Here is a 17,855-nt window from a genome sequence, read left to right as displayed (position 1 = left end):
ATTCCCAGTGGGTCAGAAGTTTGCATACACTCAATTAGTATTTGGTAGCATTGCCTTCAAATTTGCCTTCAAATTGTTTAACTTGGGTCAAATGTTTCCGGTAGCCTTCCACAAGCTTCCCACAATAAGTTGGGTGAATTTTGGCCCATTCCTCCTGACAGAGCTGGTGTAACTGAGTCAGGTTTGTAGGCCTCCTTGCTCACACATACTTTTTCATTTCTGCACACACATTTTCTATTGGATTGAGGTCAGGGCTTTGTGATGGCCACTCCAATGCCTTAACTTTGTTATCCTTAAGCCATTTTGCCACAGATTTGGAAGTATGCTTGGGGTCATTGTCCATTTGGAAGACTCATTTGCGACCAAGCTTTCACTTCCTGGCTGATGTCTTGAGATGTTGCTTCAATATATCCACATACTTTTCCTTCCTCATGATGCCATCTATTTTGTGAAGTGCACCTGTCCCTCCTGCAGCAAAGCACCCCCACAACATGATGCTGCCACCCCGTGCTTCATGGTAGGGGTGGTATTCTTTAGCTTGCAACTCTCCCCCTTTTATGTTCTATTTTTGTTTTAATCAGACCGGAGGACATTTCTCCAAAAAGTACGATCTTTGTCCCCATGTGCAGTTGCCAACCGTAGCTTTTTTGTGGCGGTTTTGGAGCAGTGGCTTCTTCCATGCTGAGCGGCCTTTCAGGTTATGTCGATATAGAACTCGTTTTACTGTGGATATAGATACTTTTATACCTGTTTCCTCCAGCATCTTCACATGGTCCTTTGCTGTTGTTCTTGGATTGATATACAGTGGGGCAAAAAGGTACACTTCAACTGTGACAGACAAACTTAGAAAAATAATTCCAGAAAATCACATTGTAAAATTTTTAATGAATTTATTTACAAATTATGGTGGAAAATAAGTATTCGATCAATAACAAAAGTCTTCACAAGGTTTTCACACACTGTTGCTGGTATTTTGGCCCATTCATCCATGAAGATCTCCTCTAGAGCAGTGATGTTTTGGGACTGTTGCTGGGCAACATGGACTTTAAACTCCCTCCAAAGATTTTCTATGAGGTTGAGATCTGGAGACTGGCTAGGCCACTCCAGGACCTTGAAATGCTTCTTACGAAGCCACTCCTTCGTTGCTCGGGCGGTGTGTTTGGGATCATTGTCACGTTTCATCTTCAATGCCCTTGCTGATGGAAGGAGGTTTTCACTCAAAATCTCACGATACATGGCCCCATTCATTCTTCCCTTTACACGGATCAGTCGTCCTGGTCCCTTTGCAGAAAAACAGCCCCAAAGCATGATGTTTCCACCACCATGCTTCACAGTAGGTATGGTGTTCTTTGTCCTCAAAAAGTTATATTTTGGTTTCATCTGACCATATGACATTCTCCCAATCTTCTTCTGGATCATCCAAATGCTCTCTAGCAAACTTCAGACGGGCCTGGACATGTACTGGCATAAGCAGGGGGACACGTTCGGCACTGCAGGATTTGAGTCCCTGGCGGCGTAGTGTGTTACTGATGGTAGGCTTTGTTACTTTGGTCCCAGCTCTCTGCAGGTCATTCACTAGGTTTTTGCTCACCGTTCTTGTGATCATTTTGACCCCACAAGGTGAGATCTTGTGTGGAGCCCCAGATCGAGGGACATTATCAGTGGTCTTGTATGTCTTCCATTTCCTAATAATTGCTCCCACAGTCGATTTCTTCAAACCAAGCTGCTTACCTATTGCAGATTCAGTCTTCCCAGCCTGGTGCAAGTCTACAATTTTGTTTCTGGTGTCCTTTGACAGCTCTTTGGTCTTGGCCATAGTGGAGTTTGGAGTGTGACTGTTTGAGGTTGTGGACAGGTGTCTTTTATACTGATAACAAGTTCAAACAGGTGCCATTAATACAGGTAATGAGTGGAGGACAGAGGAGCCTCTAAAAAGAAGTAGTTACAGGTCTGGGAGAGCCAGAAATCTTGCTTGTTTGTAGGTGACCAAATACTTATTTTCCACCATAATTTGCAAATAAATTCATTAAAAATCCTACAATGTGATTTTCTGGATTTGTTTTCTCATTTTGTCTGTCATAGTTGAAGTGTACCTATGATGAAAATTACAGGCCTCTCTCATCTTTTTAAGTGGGAGAACTTGCACAATTGGTGGCTGACTAAATACTTTTTTCCCCACTGTAGTAGATGTCCTAACCGACTATCCAAAACTATAGTTTGTTAACAAGAAATTTGTGGAGTGGTTGAAAAACGAATTTGAATGAGTCCAACCTAGGTGTATGTAAACTTCCGACTTCAACCTTCCATAGCCTACCTACTGTACTCTGGTGACTTCAGTTCACCTAAAACCAGCGTTCAGAAAAGGCCTATGCCTACTTTAATAGATGCCATCTTTCTGTAAACACCAAATTATATTTAATTTGAAACAATTATAGACTTAAATAGTGTAAGCCCATATGCAATAATGTATTGAGTTGGCTGGGGCGTTGGCTGAAGTATCAAAAAGTTAATAAATTGAGTCTCACTAAGACATATAGCCTGTTTTGGCCTCTTGGGTACTTTCAAACTTTTTACAAGTTTCTGCAAAAGTTATAACTTATGACACAGATGCCATACAGAGCCTGTTTTAAAAGGCCCATATTGGTTTGTGTCAGTCAGCTGCTGATAGATAAAAAAATAAATCACTGATTATTGTATGGGACAAAATACAGATGTTTTTGAGAAAGATAATTTAAAAAATACAACTATGTTAAGTAAATATATTTATTGGTTCTCTTAATAAGAACAATCCAAATGTCATGAATTTAATGTTATTTGTTGATGTATTTTTTCATTAGACTTTTGAGATAAAGAAAAATGTGGTCCCCTGCTGAAAAAGTTTCAATATAACTGGGTTAGGGTGAGGTAAAGCACAAAGCCCCTTTTCATGCCAGAAAGATAACGGCTGCTCCAGCTCTGTTTACCTTGGCTGTAGCCCTCCACATACACCCGACTGGGCTGCAGATGCTGGCAGAGAAACAAGACTGTGTCACTCTATTTCCCAATAACCCTTCTTCTTTTCATGGAGATCAGATACATTCAGATAACAAGGTTTGTTTTCCTCTGATATCATCAGAGTCATGATTAAGAGAATAGCATTGAGCCCAGAGCAGGATGGCTGTCCTATGAATGGTGACCATTGTTCGGTGAGTAACTCAACTTACCTCTGAGGGCCAAACCTCTGAGATAAAACAATGAAATACAAGTATTTTCAATGTTCTCTCTGGTTGTGGCTTAGCATAGATACCAGTTACCCTTTTAGGAAGTGAAAGCAACATATGAGGAAGCGAAAATGCGGCTAACAGAGGGTGAGAGAGAGAAAGCGATTGAGAGAGAGAAAGCGTGTGAGTGAGAGCGTGCGAGAGAGAGAGAGAGCGAGTGAGAGAGAGAGGGGGGGCATTGCGATGGTAGATTAGAAGAAAAACACAAATGAAGTGAATAGAAAAGACAGAGGAGGTGTGGCCTTAGATATAATAAACTCTGGAGGAGATAAATGAGATTTTGGAAACGTTCTGTGGTCCCAGCCCCTAATGTTTTGTTTTGTTTGTTTGTGTGCATAATGTTTGAGTCTTTCACAGGTTGCTACAGGAGATAAGGAGATGTTGGGAAACAAAGGTAGAAAGAACATGTAACATGAATGATCTCCAATTTGGTTTGTGCATTCAGGAAGTAGTCGTGTGTGTGTGTGTGTGTGTGTGTGTGTGTGTACGCCAAGGCAGTGAAAAGAGCCATGCTATTTTTGTCTGAGGCAGTGGCAGACAATTCCTTGGTTCTGATGGCTTTATACTGCACTGACAACAACAAGCTCTTTGAAATAATGTACATTTTTCAGACACCAAGGGTCCTCCTATTGTAAGTGTTTGTATACAGTATATGAATTTTGTCATATTAAAAGTGTATATTTCTCTCAACAACAATGGAATAACCCTACACATTGTAATGGGTAATAGTCTTGTGGATCCTCAGTACCTCTTCTACTTCACAGAGGAGGTCCAAAGGGAGGAAACAGTCCGCTCACTGGGTCTGTCAAAGAGCTGGCAACAGTCCAGATCTCGCAAACACTTATAACAGGCATTCCTTCACGAATACACCCCACTGCACAAACACACAGGCTGTTCCCACACCCTCACTCCAAGTACACGCACAAGAACAGCTGGATGTATTAAGAGATGTATTTATGGATGTATTTATGTCGGCTATAATCAGTCTCGGTTGTTTGGGTTGTCATGTGGGTTTTATGTATTTTTCTTTAATCCTAACCCTACAATCTAATATTTATGTTCTTTAATCCTAACCCTACAATCTAATATTTATGTTCTTTAATCCTAACCCTACAATCTAATATTTATGTTCTTTAATCCTAACCCTACAATCTAATATTTATCTTTAATCCTAACGCTACAATCTAATATTTATGTTATTTAATCCTAACCCTACAATAATCCTAACCCTACAATCTAATATTTATCTTTAGTCCTAACCCTACAATCCAATATTTATGTTATTTAATCCTAACCCTACAATCTAATATTTATCTTTAATCCTAACCCTACAATCTAATATTTATCTTTAATCCTAACCCTATGTAATGGATCTCGTCCTCCTCTTCTGAGGTGGAGTAGCGAGAAGTGTGGTAAGTGTCCATAATGTTTAATCAAAACACAACACAACAGAACACTGGAACAAAACAATGAACGTGAAACCAGGCTACCTAAGTATGATTCTCAATCAGGGACAACAATTGACAGCTGCCTCTGATTGAGAACCATACTAGGCCGAACACAGAAATCCCAAATGATAGAAAAACGAACATAGACAACCCACCCAACTCACGCCCTGACCATACTAAAACAAAGACATAACAAAGGAACTAAGGTCAGAACGTGACACCCTACAATCTAAGATATATGTTCTTTAATCCTAACTCTACAATCTAATATTTATGTTATTTAATCCTAACCCTACAATCTAATATTTATGTTCTTTAATCCTAATCCTACAATCTAAGATGTACGTTCTTTAATCCTAACGCTACAATCTAATATTTATGTTCTTTAATCCTAACCCTACAATCTAATATTTATGTTATTTAATCCTAACCCTACAATCTAATATTTATGTTCTTTAATCCTAACCCTACAATCTAATATTTATCTTTAATCCTAACGCTACAATCTAATATTTATGTTATTTAATCCTAACCCTACAATCTAATATTTATGTTCTTTAATCCTAACGCAACAATCTAATATGTGTCTTTAATCCTAACCCTACAATCTAATATTTATCTTTAATCCTAACCCTACAATCTAATATTTATGTTCTTTAATCCTAACCCTACAATCTAATATTTATGTTCTTTAATCCTAACCCTACAATCTAATATTTATCTTTAATCCTAACCCTACAATCTAATATTTATCTTTAATCCTAACCCTATGTAATGGACGCTTCTGAGGTGGATCTAATGTGGTAAGTGTCCATAATGTTTAATCAAAACACAACAGAACACTGGAACAAAACAATCGTGAAACCATACCTAAGTTGATTTAATCAGGGACAACGATTGAAGCTGCCTCTGATTGAGAACCATATCTACAGAAATCCCAAATGATAGAAAAACGAACATAGACAACCTACAACTCACGCCCTGACCATACTAAAACAAAGACATAACAAAGGAACTAAGGTCCTGAACCCTACAATCTAAGATATATGTTCTTTAATCCTAATTCTACAATCTAATATTTATGTTATTTAATCCTAACCCTACAATCTAATATTTATGTTCTTTAATCCTAACCCAATCTAAGATGTAATTCTTTAATCTAACGCTACAATCTAATATTTATGTTCTTTAATCCTAACCCTACAATCTAATATTTATCTTTAATCCTCCAATCTAATATTTATGTTATTTAATCCTTACAATCTAATATTTATGTTCTTTAATCCTAATCCTGGAACAAAAGATGAACGTTCTTTAATCCTAACGCTACAATCTAATATTTATGTTCTTTAATCCTAACCCTACAATCTAATATTTATGTTATTTAATCCTAATTGAGAATCTAATATTTATGTTCTTTAATCCTAACCCTACAATCTAATATTTATCTTTAAAAACGAACAATAGACAACCCACAATCTAATATTTATGTTCTTTAATCCTAACTAACAACTAATATGTGTCTTTAATCCTAAACAATCTAATATTTATCTTTAATCCTAACCCTACAATCTAATATTTATGTTCTTTAATCCTAACCCTACAATCTAATATTTATGTTCTTTAATCTAACCCTAATCTAATATTTACAATCTAATATTTATTTATCTTTAATCCTAACCCTATGTAATGGATCTAAGGTGGATAGCGAGAAGTGTGGTAAGTGTCCATAATGTTTAATCAAAACACAACAGAACACTGGAACAAAACAATCTAATATTTATGTTCTCAATCAGGGACAACGATTACAGCTGCCTCTGATTGAGAACAATCTAGGCCGAACACAGAAATCCCAAATGATTATCGAACATAGACAACCCACCCAAACCCTGACCATACTAAAACAAAGACATTCTTTAATCAGAACTGACACCCTACAATCTAATATATATGTTCTTTAATCCTAATTCTACAATCTAATATTTATGTTATTTAATCCTAACCCTACAATCTAATATTTATGTTCTTTAATCCTAATCCTACAATCTAAGATGTACGTTCTTTAATCCTAACGCTACAATCTAATATTTATGTTCTTTAATCCTAACCCTACAATCTAATATTTATCTTTAATCCTAACCCTACAATCTAATATTTATGTTCTTTAATCCTAACCCTACAATCTAATATTTATGTTCTTTAATCCTAACCCTACAATCTAATATTTATGTTCTTTAATCCTAACCCTACAATCTAATATTTATGTTCTTTAATCCTAACCCTACAATCTAATATTTATGTTCTTTAATCCTAACCCTACAATCTAATATTTATCTTTAATCCTAACCCTACAATCCAATATTTATGTTATTTAATCCTAACCCTACAATCTAATATTTATCTTTAATCCTAACCCTACAATCTAATATTTATCTTTAATCCTAACCCTACAATCTAATATTTATCTTTAATCCTAACCCTATGTAATGGATCTCGTCCTCCTCTTCTGAGGTGGAGTAGCGAGAAGTGTGGTAAGTGTCCATAATGTTTAATCAAAACACAACAGAACACTGGAACAAAACAATGAACGTGAAACCAGGCTACCTAAGTATGATTCTCAATCAGGGACAACGATTGACAGCTGCCTCTGATTGAGAACCATACTAGGCCGAACACAGAAATCCCAAATGATAGAAAAACGAACATAGACAACCCACCCAACTCACGCCCTGACCATACTAAAACAAAGACATAACAAAGGAACTAAGGTCAGAACGTGACACCCTACAATCTAAGATATATGTTCTTTAATCCTAACTCTACAATCTAAGATGTACGTTCTTTAATCCTAATCCTACAATCTAAAATGTACGTTCTTTAATCCTAACGCTACAATCTAATATTTATGTTCTTTAATCCTAACGCTACAATCTAATATTTATGTTCTTTAGTCCAAACCCTACAATCTAATATTTATGTTCTTTAATCCTAACACTACAATCTAATATTTATTTTCCATCTATTTGTGATCTACAGCAGTGGTTCCCAAACTTTTTATAGTCCCGTACCACTTCAAACATTCAACCTCCAGCTGCGTACCCCTCTAGCACCAGGGTCAGCGCACTCTCAAATGTTGTTTTTTGCCATCATTGTAAGCCTGCCACACACACTATAAGATACATTTATTAAACATAATAATGAATGTGAGTTTTTGTCACAATCCGTGGGAAGTGACAAAGAGCTCTTATAGGACCAGAGCACAAATAATAATATAATAATAATCATTAACTTTGCTCTTTATTTAACCATCTTACATATAAAACCTTATTTGTTCATCGAAAATTGTGAATAACTCAACACAGGTTAATGAGAAGGATGTGCTTGAAAGGATGCACATAACTCTGCAGTGTTGGGTTGTATTGGAGAGAGTCTCAGTCTTAAATCATTTTCCACACACAGTCTGTGCCTGTATTTAGTTTTCATGCTCGTGAGGGCCGACAATCCACTCTCACATAGGTACGTGGTTGCAAAGGGCATCAGTGTCTTAACAGCGCCATTTGCCAAGGCAGGATACTCTGAGCGCAACCCAATCCAGAAAGCTGTCAGTGGCTTCTGACTAAATTAAATTTTCACAGAACCGCTTGTTGCAATTTCGATGAGGCTCTCTTGTTCAGATATCGGCAAGTCAAATCAAATCAAATTTTATTTGTCACATACACATGGTTAGCAGATGTTAATGCGAGTGTAGCGAAATGCTTGTGTTTCCAGTTCCGACAATGCAGTAATAACCAACAAGTAATCTAACTAACAATTCCAAAACTAATTTCTTATACACAGTGTAAGGGGATAAAGAATATGTACATAAAGATATGAATGAGTGATGGTGCAGAGCAGCATAGGCAAAATACAGTAGATGGTATCGAGTACAGTATATACATATGAGATGAGTATGTAAACAAAGTGGCATAGTTAAAGTGGCTAGTGATACATGTATTACATAAGGATGCAGTAGATGATAGAGTACAGTATATACAGTGCCTTGCGAAAGTATTCGGCCCCCTTGAACTTTGCGACCTTTTGCCACATTTCAGGCTTCAAACATAAAGATATAAAACTGTATTTTTTGTGAAGAATCAACAACAAGTGGGACACAATCATGAAGTGGAACGACATTTATTGGATATTTCAAACTTTTTTAACAAATCAAAAACTGAAAAATTGGGCCTGCAAAATTATAGAATAGAATAGAATAGAATCTTTCCCCCTCGGGAACCACACCTGTTGGCATTCTCACAAATAATCGCAGCTCTGGTATATGAAGCTTTTTTGAGGCCTTGCTCACAATTAATTCTGTGGCAGCAAAATGACCAAACAATATACTGTGTGTGAGGCTCTTGATCATATCTTTGATCATGACACTGGTGAGGATAGAGTCCTTGTTAAACTTTGACACAAAGTAGTCTGTGATAAATAGCACAATAAGTTTCATCTGAGTATTTGTCATAGTAAAAATAATCCATATATTATGCTTTTTTTAAACTCAAAAACGAGTTGTATGAGCTCAGGTCAATAAGGCCCACAGGCCATAAATAGCAAATAGAAGTTCAAAACTTGTAATGTTCACAATAATTTAAGCTGATTAAAAGATTAACACAACATTAGGTGATAATACATGTATTATTATGGATTTATAATCAGCTATAATGGGGCGGTCATTTTGGACCGGGAACACAGAATGAATTAACATGAAACGAACACAACAGGAAAGTTAAAAGTTATGGAACAAATAGCATTTTATCAACACCTCAGTAAATATTACAGCATGTTTTCCCTGGTAACTCACAATGTGTTCTTGTTTATGCCCAGACACAGATTGGGATTGAATAGTGTTTAGTCTCTGTTTGTTCACAGTTCCTTTTCATCCCCTCATATCGTTGGAGCTACACGACTAGAACTAACTAGCTCACTTGTTAAATCCACTTCAAATCAGTGTAGATGAAGGGGAGGAGACAGGTTAAAGATGGATTTTTAAGCCTTGAGACAATTGAGATGGATTGTGTATGTGTGCCATTCAGAGGGGGAATGGGCAAGACAAAATATTTAAGTGCCTTTGAACGGGTATGGTAGTAGGTGCCAGGGGCACCGGTTTGAGTGTGTCAAGAATTGCAAGAACTGCAACTCTGCTGGGTTTTTAGGCTCAACAGTTTCCCCTGTGTATCAATAATGGTCCACCACCCAAAGGACATCCAGCCAATTTGACACAACTGTGGAAAGCATTGGCGTCAACATGGGTCAGCATCCCTGTGGAACAGAAATTTGACGCTTTGTAGAGTCCATGCCTGACCAATTGAGGCTGTTCTGAGGGCAAATGGGGTGCAACTCAATATTAGGACAGTGTTCCTATTGGTTTGAACACAGTGTGTATATATAGAGAGTTGGTTCGGTTTCTATCTGAACGTTCTGAGAGCGTCACTTTCTCCTCCATAGCGGTTGCTAAGTGATCGATTACACTTCCCCATTGTGCTGTTTATTTCTAATAGTTTTCAAAACCTATGAAGATGTCCAGTGAAAGCAAATATGCCATTTATTGAGACCACAACACAGTACCGACTTGGATACACATGATCCTGAATGCTAATCAATAAAAACGTCTGTTAAATTCGCTGCTCTGTTTTGCGTGTTTACAGTGGGTCGTTTCATAGTGACCTGTCGGAAGCGCTCTAGTATTGTTACATCACCAAAATGTTTTTAGAATGAAGGCGCTAACATGGCAGCTGTTCTAAAACATGGCCATCTCTGGATATAGTGTATGTGGCTTTGGCTAGAACTTGATTTTGTAAAATATGATTTAACCTTTATTTAACTAGGCAAATCAGTTAAGAACAAATTCTTATTTATAATGACGGCCTTCTCCGGCAAATCCCGAATGACACTGGGCCAATTGTGCGCTGACATATGGGACACCCAATCACAGCCGGATGTGATGCAGCCTAGAATTACACTGCCCCTCTGTGGCAATGAGAAGTAATGCAAGTGTTCTCTAAACACATACAGTACACCACCACATCCAATAGCTTTCAATTGTATTGTTGTACCCTGCAGGACATAAAGTTTAGACCTACACCATTATATTCAGACAATGGTTCCTGAAAAATACCACTTGTTATAAACAGAGCAGCGGCTCATATATATATATATATATATATATATATATATATATATATATACACACACCTGTGTGTTTTTCAGGTGTTTGCTGCCCTGCTGCTGCTGTCATGACTGACAGTATGAACTGCAAATAGTGCCGGGAAGACCTAAGTGGGAAGAAGTACGTTACACAGGAGGAGAAGCCTGTTTGTGTCCGATGCCATGACCAGTTCTGTGCCAACACCTGACCTGAGTACCGCCACCCTATTGGCATCGACTCCAAGGTGTGTGTTTTCATGACTGACTGTCGAGATGTGTTTATGAGTGCACAATGTCTACCAAGCATCTGAGGAAGAAAACAGTTACCTACCTTCCTTCCTTCCTTCCTTTAGGAGCTGCAACATAAGGGCCCCTATTGGCACGCAGACTGCTTTCGCTGCTACAAGTGCTACAAGTCGCTAGCCAAGGAGTCTTTCAGTGCTAAGGAGGACGGCATCATATGTGGGAAGTGTAGCTCCCGAGAGGATGCCCCTCATTGTCACACCTGCTACAAATCCATTCTAGCCGGTAGGGGGCACTATGGGCTAAGACTCACTGTCACTGATATGAGTTAACATGAAATTCAGCAAGTGATATTTACACCCACTGTACGCTTCATTTTATAGACACTCTCCATTATGTGAACTTAGACATAATTAGTAAACACTTTCTTCATAAATTACAGTTAAGTTCCATTAAAGGGGCAATCTACTGTTCAAACAATAACAAAGAGGCACTCTGCCACTGTGTTGGTAAATAGCTGATGAATGGAGCTGGAGAAATGTAACCACTTTCAAATTAGACATAATTTAGGATGGAAGGATTGACCATCCATAAAATGGATGTTTTGAGGGTATACAGTGTTTGTTTACAATTATAATGTTTACAACCAATTGAGTAAAACAAGCTTATATTTTGGGTTCTGATGGGGAATGACTGAGGCATGAGGCATTTATAAGTTCTATTCTTCAAGAATCAATGGGTATACATAATCAATTTAAAAGTCCAAAAATGGACGTACTAATTGCAGATTGCCCCTTTAAACCTTCCTTGAGACTAATGTGAATATTTTTCTTTACTAAAGGCTCCGAGAATGTGGAGTATAAAAGGCGGCGTTTGGCACGAGGACTGCTTCACCTGTTTCGACTGTAAAAAACAACAACATCCGCTCTCAAAGCTTCCTGACCAAAGGCACGGACATCTACTGTAACCTTTGCCATGAGAAGAAGTTTGCCAGGATCTGTGTCAGCTGTAATCAGGTTCCGTAAAGATTAGATTTTTTTCAACAGGATCAAAATCCTTTGATATAATTGATGGATGTCCATTTTAAATAAGCCAATTGGACCAAAGTGGTTGGTTAGAAATCGGTTGTTCTGCCCTATAAATGACATCCTGTTTACGGTATGCAAGAGATGCGCTGTTTCTCAGCAAGTAGCCTTGTAAGTTTTTGAACTTTTTTTTTGACGTTTTGAATATTATTCAATGGGAAAAAAATTAGCGCAATGGTCTTTAGCGCAGAAACTTAATAAAAGTAATCTGGCAGAAGTACATTGATCTACAAACACAAATATAATTTTATGTACACTACCGTTCAAAAGTTTGGGGTCCTTGTTGTTGAAAGATAAGCAATTTCCCCCCCATTAAAATAACATAAAATTGATCAGAAATACATTGTAGACGTTAATGTTGTAAAGGTGTTACGAGGGACTATTTGGGTGAAGGAATCAGGCGCAGAGTTCCAGTTGTGAAAAGTGCTCTTTAATACGGCACTCAAAAATGATAAGCCCAACAACACAGGGCGCGGACAACAAAGTGACTACCCAAAAACACAGGGTGCCAAATTCCGAAAATATATACACCTCTACCTAAAACGCACACACGTAACATAAAGACAATCCCACACAAAACAAGGGCGGGTACACGTACTTAAAATAGGGAAGCTCATTAAGCCGTACAACAGAACACAGGTGAAACTAATAAGACAAAACAAACAGACAAACGAAAAAGGGATCGGGCGGGTAGTAGGACGGTGACGACGACCGCCGAGCACCGCCAGAACAGGCAGGTGAGCCAACTTCGGCGGAAGTCGTGACAAAAGGACTATTGTAGCTGGAAATGGCAGATTTTTTAAAAATTGAATATCTACATAGGCGTTTAGAGGCCCACTATCAGTAATCATCACTCCTGTGTTTAAATGGCACGTTGTGTTTGCTAATCCAAGTTTATAATTTTAAAAGGCTAATTGATCATTAGAAAACCCTTTTGCAATTACAGTTGGAGTCGGAAGTTTACATACACATAGGTTGGAGTCATTAAAACTTGTTTTTCAACCACTCCACAACTTTCTTGTTAACAAACTATAGTTTTGGCAAGTCAGTTAAGACATCTACATCGATTATTTCACTTATAACTCACTGTATCACAATTCCAGAGTGGGTCAGACGTTTACATACACTAAATTGACTGTGCCTTTAAACAGCATGGAATATTCCAGAAAATGATGTCATGGCTTTAGAAGCTTCTGACAGGCTAATTGACATAATTTGAGTCAATTGGAGGTGTACCTGTGGATGTATTTCAATACCTACCTTCAAACCCAGTGACTCTTTGCTTGACATCATAGAAAATCAAAAGAAATCAGCCAAAACCTCAGAAAAAAAATTGTAGACCTCCAGAAGTCTGGTTCATCCCTGGGAGCAATTTCCAAACGCCTGAAGGTACCACATTAATCTGTACAAACAATAGTACGGAAGTATAAACACCATGGGACCACGCAGTCGTCATAACGCTCAGGAAGGAGATGCGTTTTGTCTCCAAGAGATGAACGTACTTTGGTGCGAAAAGTGTAAATCAATCAAAGAACAAAGAGCAAAGGACCTTGTGAAGATGCTGGAAAAAACAGCCTTTTTGTGTGTATGGAACATTTCTGGGATTTTTTATTTCAGTTCATGAAACATGGGACCAACACTTTACACGTTGCATTTATATTTTTGTTTAGTGTAAATAAAAGTTCAAATCCAGGCATATCAAATGGTTGCGCAAAACACACTGCCCTAATATGGATTCCTCTCTAAATTTGACTTGACTCTCTCCTGCCCCGTATCTAGGCCCTCACCACAGGGGGAGTGAACTACCAAGAGCAGCCATGGCACTCGGAGTGTTTTGTCTGCAGCTCCTGTCAAAAGCCACTGGCTGGGACCCGCTTTACCTCCCATGAGGAAAAGGCTTTCTGTGTGAACTGCTACAAGACTACTGTAGCCAAGAAAGGCAGCGGCTGCCAGAACCCCATTACAGGTCAAAACAAACACACACACAAACAAATTCCACTATTGAACGATTGTACACATTAGTAATTGTTTGTTGTTTATTCTCTGTCCTTCAGGTTTCGGCAAAGCCACCAATGTGGTGAATTACGAGGGCAGCATGAGTACTGCTTCAACTGCAAGAAGTGTTCCCTGAGCGTGGCTAACAAGTGCATTTTGTCCAACTCAAGGGATATCTTCTACTCAGAATGTGCCAAGAAGCTCTGAGGTGAACTTGGAACAGAAACAGTGTGTCATGCCCTGACCTTAGTTATCTTTATTATTTTGGTTAGGTCAGGGAGTGACGAGGGTGGTTTGTGTAGTTTTTGTATTATCTAGGGGTTGTTGTATATCTAGGTGTTTATATGTCTATGGTTGCCTAGATTGGTTCCCAATCAGAGGCAGCTGTTTATCGTTGACTCTGATTGGGGACCATATTTAGGTAGCCATATTCCTTGGGTATTTCATGGGTTATTGTCTATGTGTAGTTGCCTGTCAGCAATCGTGTCTTGTAGCTTCACGTTCGTTTTCTTAGTTTTTTTAGTCTTCATCGTGTAAATAAAGAAGAATGTATTCTTATCACGCTGCGCCTTGGTCTCCTCGTTATGACGAACGTGACAGAATAACCCACCAAACAAGGACCAAGCAGCGTGAAAAGGAGGAACAGCACTTAATGGGGAGATGGACCTCGGAGGAGATATTAGATGGAGCAGGACCCTGGACACAGCCGGGGGAGTATCGGCGTCCTAAGTAGGAGTTAGAGGCAGCGAAAGCGGAACGGCGATATTCGAGGTACGTGTCCTGAGGTGTGTGTCCCCGCCCGGTACCACCAGTGCCGGCACCATGCACCAGGCCTATAGTGCGCCTCAGCAGTCCAGAGCGTCCGGCGACAGTACCCAGTCCGGAGTGTCCGGCGACAGTACCCAGTCCGGAGTGTCCGGCGACGGTACCCAGTCCGGAGCGTCCGGCGACGGTACCCAGTCCGGAGCGTCCGGCGACGGTACCCAGTCCGGAGCGTCCGGCGACGGTACCCAGTCCGGAGCGTCCGGCGACGGTACCCAGTCCGGAGCGTCCGGCGACGGGCCCCAGTCCGGAGCGTCCGGCGACGGGCCCCAGTCCGGAGCGTCCGGCGACGGGCCCCAGTCCGGAGCGTCCGGCGACGGGCCCCAGTCCGGAACCTCCGGCGACGGGCCCCAGTCCGGAGCCTCCGGCGACGGGCCCCAGTCCGGAACCTCCGGCGACGGGCCCCAGTCCGGAACCTCCGGCGACGGGCCCCAGTCCGGAACCTCCGGCGACGGGCCCCAGTCCGGAACATCCGGCGACGGTCCCAGTCCGGAACATCCGGCGATGATCCACGCAGCGAGGGTCCCCAGCCCGGGGCCTACGGCGAGGACTCCGTGTAAAGAAGGGGGGCGGTGTCCATAACCAGAGCCGCCGCGAGGTTAGATGCCCACCCAGACCCTCCCATATAGGTTTAGGTTTGCGGCCGGGAGTCCGCACCTTTGGGGGGAGGTACTGTCACGCCCTGACCTTAGTTATCTTTGTTTTCTTTATTATTTTGGTTAGGTCAGGGTGTGACGAGGGTGGTTTGTGTATTTTTTGTGATGTCTAGGGTTTTTTGTATGTCTAGGGGTTTATATGTCTATGGTTGCCTAGATTGGTTCCCAATCAGAGGCAGCTGTTTATTGTTGTCTTGTTGTTTTGTTAGTTTGTTTATTGTTCTTCGTGTAAATAAAAAAGAATGTATTCTTATCACGCTGCGCCTTGGTCTCCTACTTATGACGAACGTGACACAGTGGGCCTACTATGCCAGTGTGTCAGGTTGTAACGCTGAAAGCAATTGTTTTACATTTAATTTTACAGCGATAGTGTGGGATACATATATTTGGGTTAGAATCAGTTGATTCAGTGGGGTATTCAAGTATCTTTGTTAAGATTGGGGTCATAGTCAATAGGAGACATTTCAACCCTGGGGTACATCACAACTGTAACTGTCCATTCAAAGGTCTTAAAGGGAAAGACAATGTCCCATAGCGATTACTTATAATGACTATTGTGACGGGAATGGCATTTGTGTGGGTTTATCAGGAATAAAATAATATATTATTTCCACAAAACATTGCGGAGGACTCTGCTTTTCTTTTGTCATCATGATAGTTGTACTTAAATTGCATTGTCATATATTGGGCTCAGTATATACTTTTATTTTCATAAAAAACAACATGAGATTCAGATGCTCATCATCAGCACCATGGACAGCTGCCTAATCAATCCAGTAACAGACATTTCACTTTACAGTGTGTATGACATCAAAACTAAGAGATTGAAAATGTAACAAACATGCATTCATTTCAAGGTTGGAAAGAGCAGTAATCTGGGAAGAGATCTTACACCCAGCCTACAGGCGGATTCACTGGCACACCATGTAAAACAGAGGTAAGAAGTGAGGGGGTGGAGCCACAGTCATATATGGGGTTTCAAGGTGTGTGTAGACGAATTCAGGTTTCTCTGACACTAGAACACTACAGGTCTCACTGACACCAGAACACTACAGGTCTCACTGACACCAGAACACTACAGGTCTCACTGACACCAGAACACTACAGGTCTCACTGACACCAGAACACTACAGGTCTCACTGACACTAGAACACTACAGGTCTCACTGACACCAGAACACTACAGGTCTCACTGAAACCAGAACACTACAGGTCTCACTGACACCAGAACACTACAGGTCTCACTGACACCAGAACACTACAGGTCTCACTGACACCAGAACACTACAGGTCTCACTGACACCAGAACACTACAGGTCTCACTGACACCAGAACACTACAGGTCTCACTGACACCAGAACACTACAGGTCTCACCCATCCATTTAGGAATAGATAAAGTGGTTAATAGCACCATCCATTAAGTGACTATATACCAGGATCATCTGCCTGTTGCAGGCACCTAATTATTTGGTAAGTCATTTGACCATTTATATCATAGACTTTAAAAAATTATCCTTTAACTTCACTTTAATGATGTTGACCAAGTTTTTCAGTATTTGTACGTTTATTTGTGATTAAACAAAAATGTTAGTTGAATCCAAGACAGCGGTTTTACACTATTTTTTTTTTTTGGGGTGGGGGTGTATGCTTCATATGATATAAAATATATGTCGAACTCAGTTCTCTGTTTAGTATATTCATTTCCAACTCAATGTCATTGTAATCTTAATGTCATTGTCACACCCTGACCATAGTTTGCTTTGTATGTTTATATGTTTTGTTTGGTCAGGGTGTGATCTGAGTGAGTATTCTATGTTGTGTGTCTAGTTTGTCGGTTTCTGTGTTTGGCCTGATATGGTTCTCAATCAGAGGGATGTTAGTCATTGTCTCTGATTGGGAACCATATTTAGGTAGCCTGTTTGTCCTTAGGTCTGTCGTGTGCCAGTTTGCACCAGTATTAGGCTGTTTTGGTTTTCGTGTATTGTTTATTGTTTTTCATATTGATTCGTGTTTACTTCAGTTTTATTAAACATGGATCGTAATAGACACGCCGCATTTTGGTCCGACTCTCTTTCACCTACAGAAAACCGTGACAGTCATCTCTCATTCATGTCATAAATTGTAATATTTTATGGTTGTCTAATTCTGCTGTAGATTATT

The 17,855-nt window shown here is 39.7% G+C and overlaps 1 pseudogene; it reads left to right on the top strand.

Annotated features, from left to right (window-relative positions):
* The first annotated feature begins 10,983 nt into the window (after positions 1-10,983).
* On the top strand, positions 10,984-15,948 carry LOC135543868 (four and a half LIM domains protein 1-like; annotated as a pseudogene).
* Positions 15,949-17,855: the final 1,907 nt, after the last annotated feature.

Source organism: Oncorhynchus masou, chromosome 8 (assembly GCF_036934945.1).
Source record: "Oncorhynchus masou masou isolate Uvic2021 chromosome 8, UVic_Omas_1.1, whole genome shotgun sequence".
Classification (NCBI taxonomy): domain Eukaryota; kingdom Metazoa; phylum Chordata; class Actinopteri; order Salmoniformes; family Salmonidae; genus Oncorhynchus; species Oncorhynchus masou.
The sequence above is the reverse complement of the archived record's forward strand: the minus strand, read 5'-3'. Positions and strand labels throughout refer to the sequence as shown.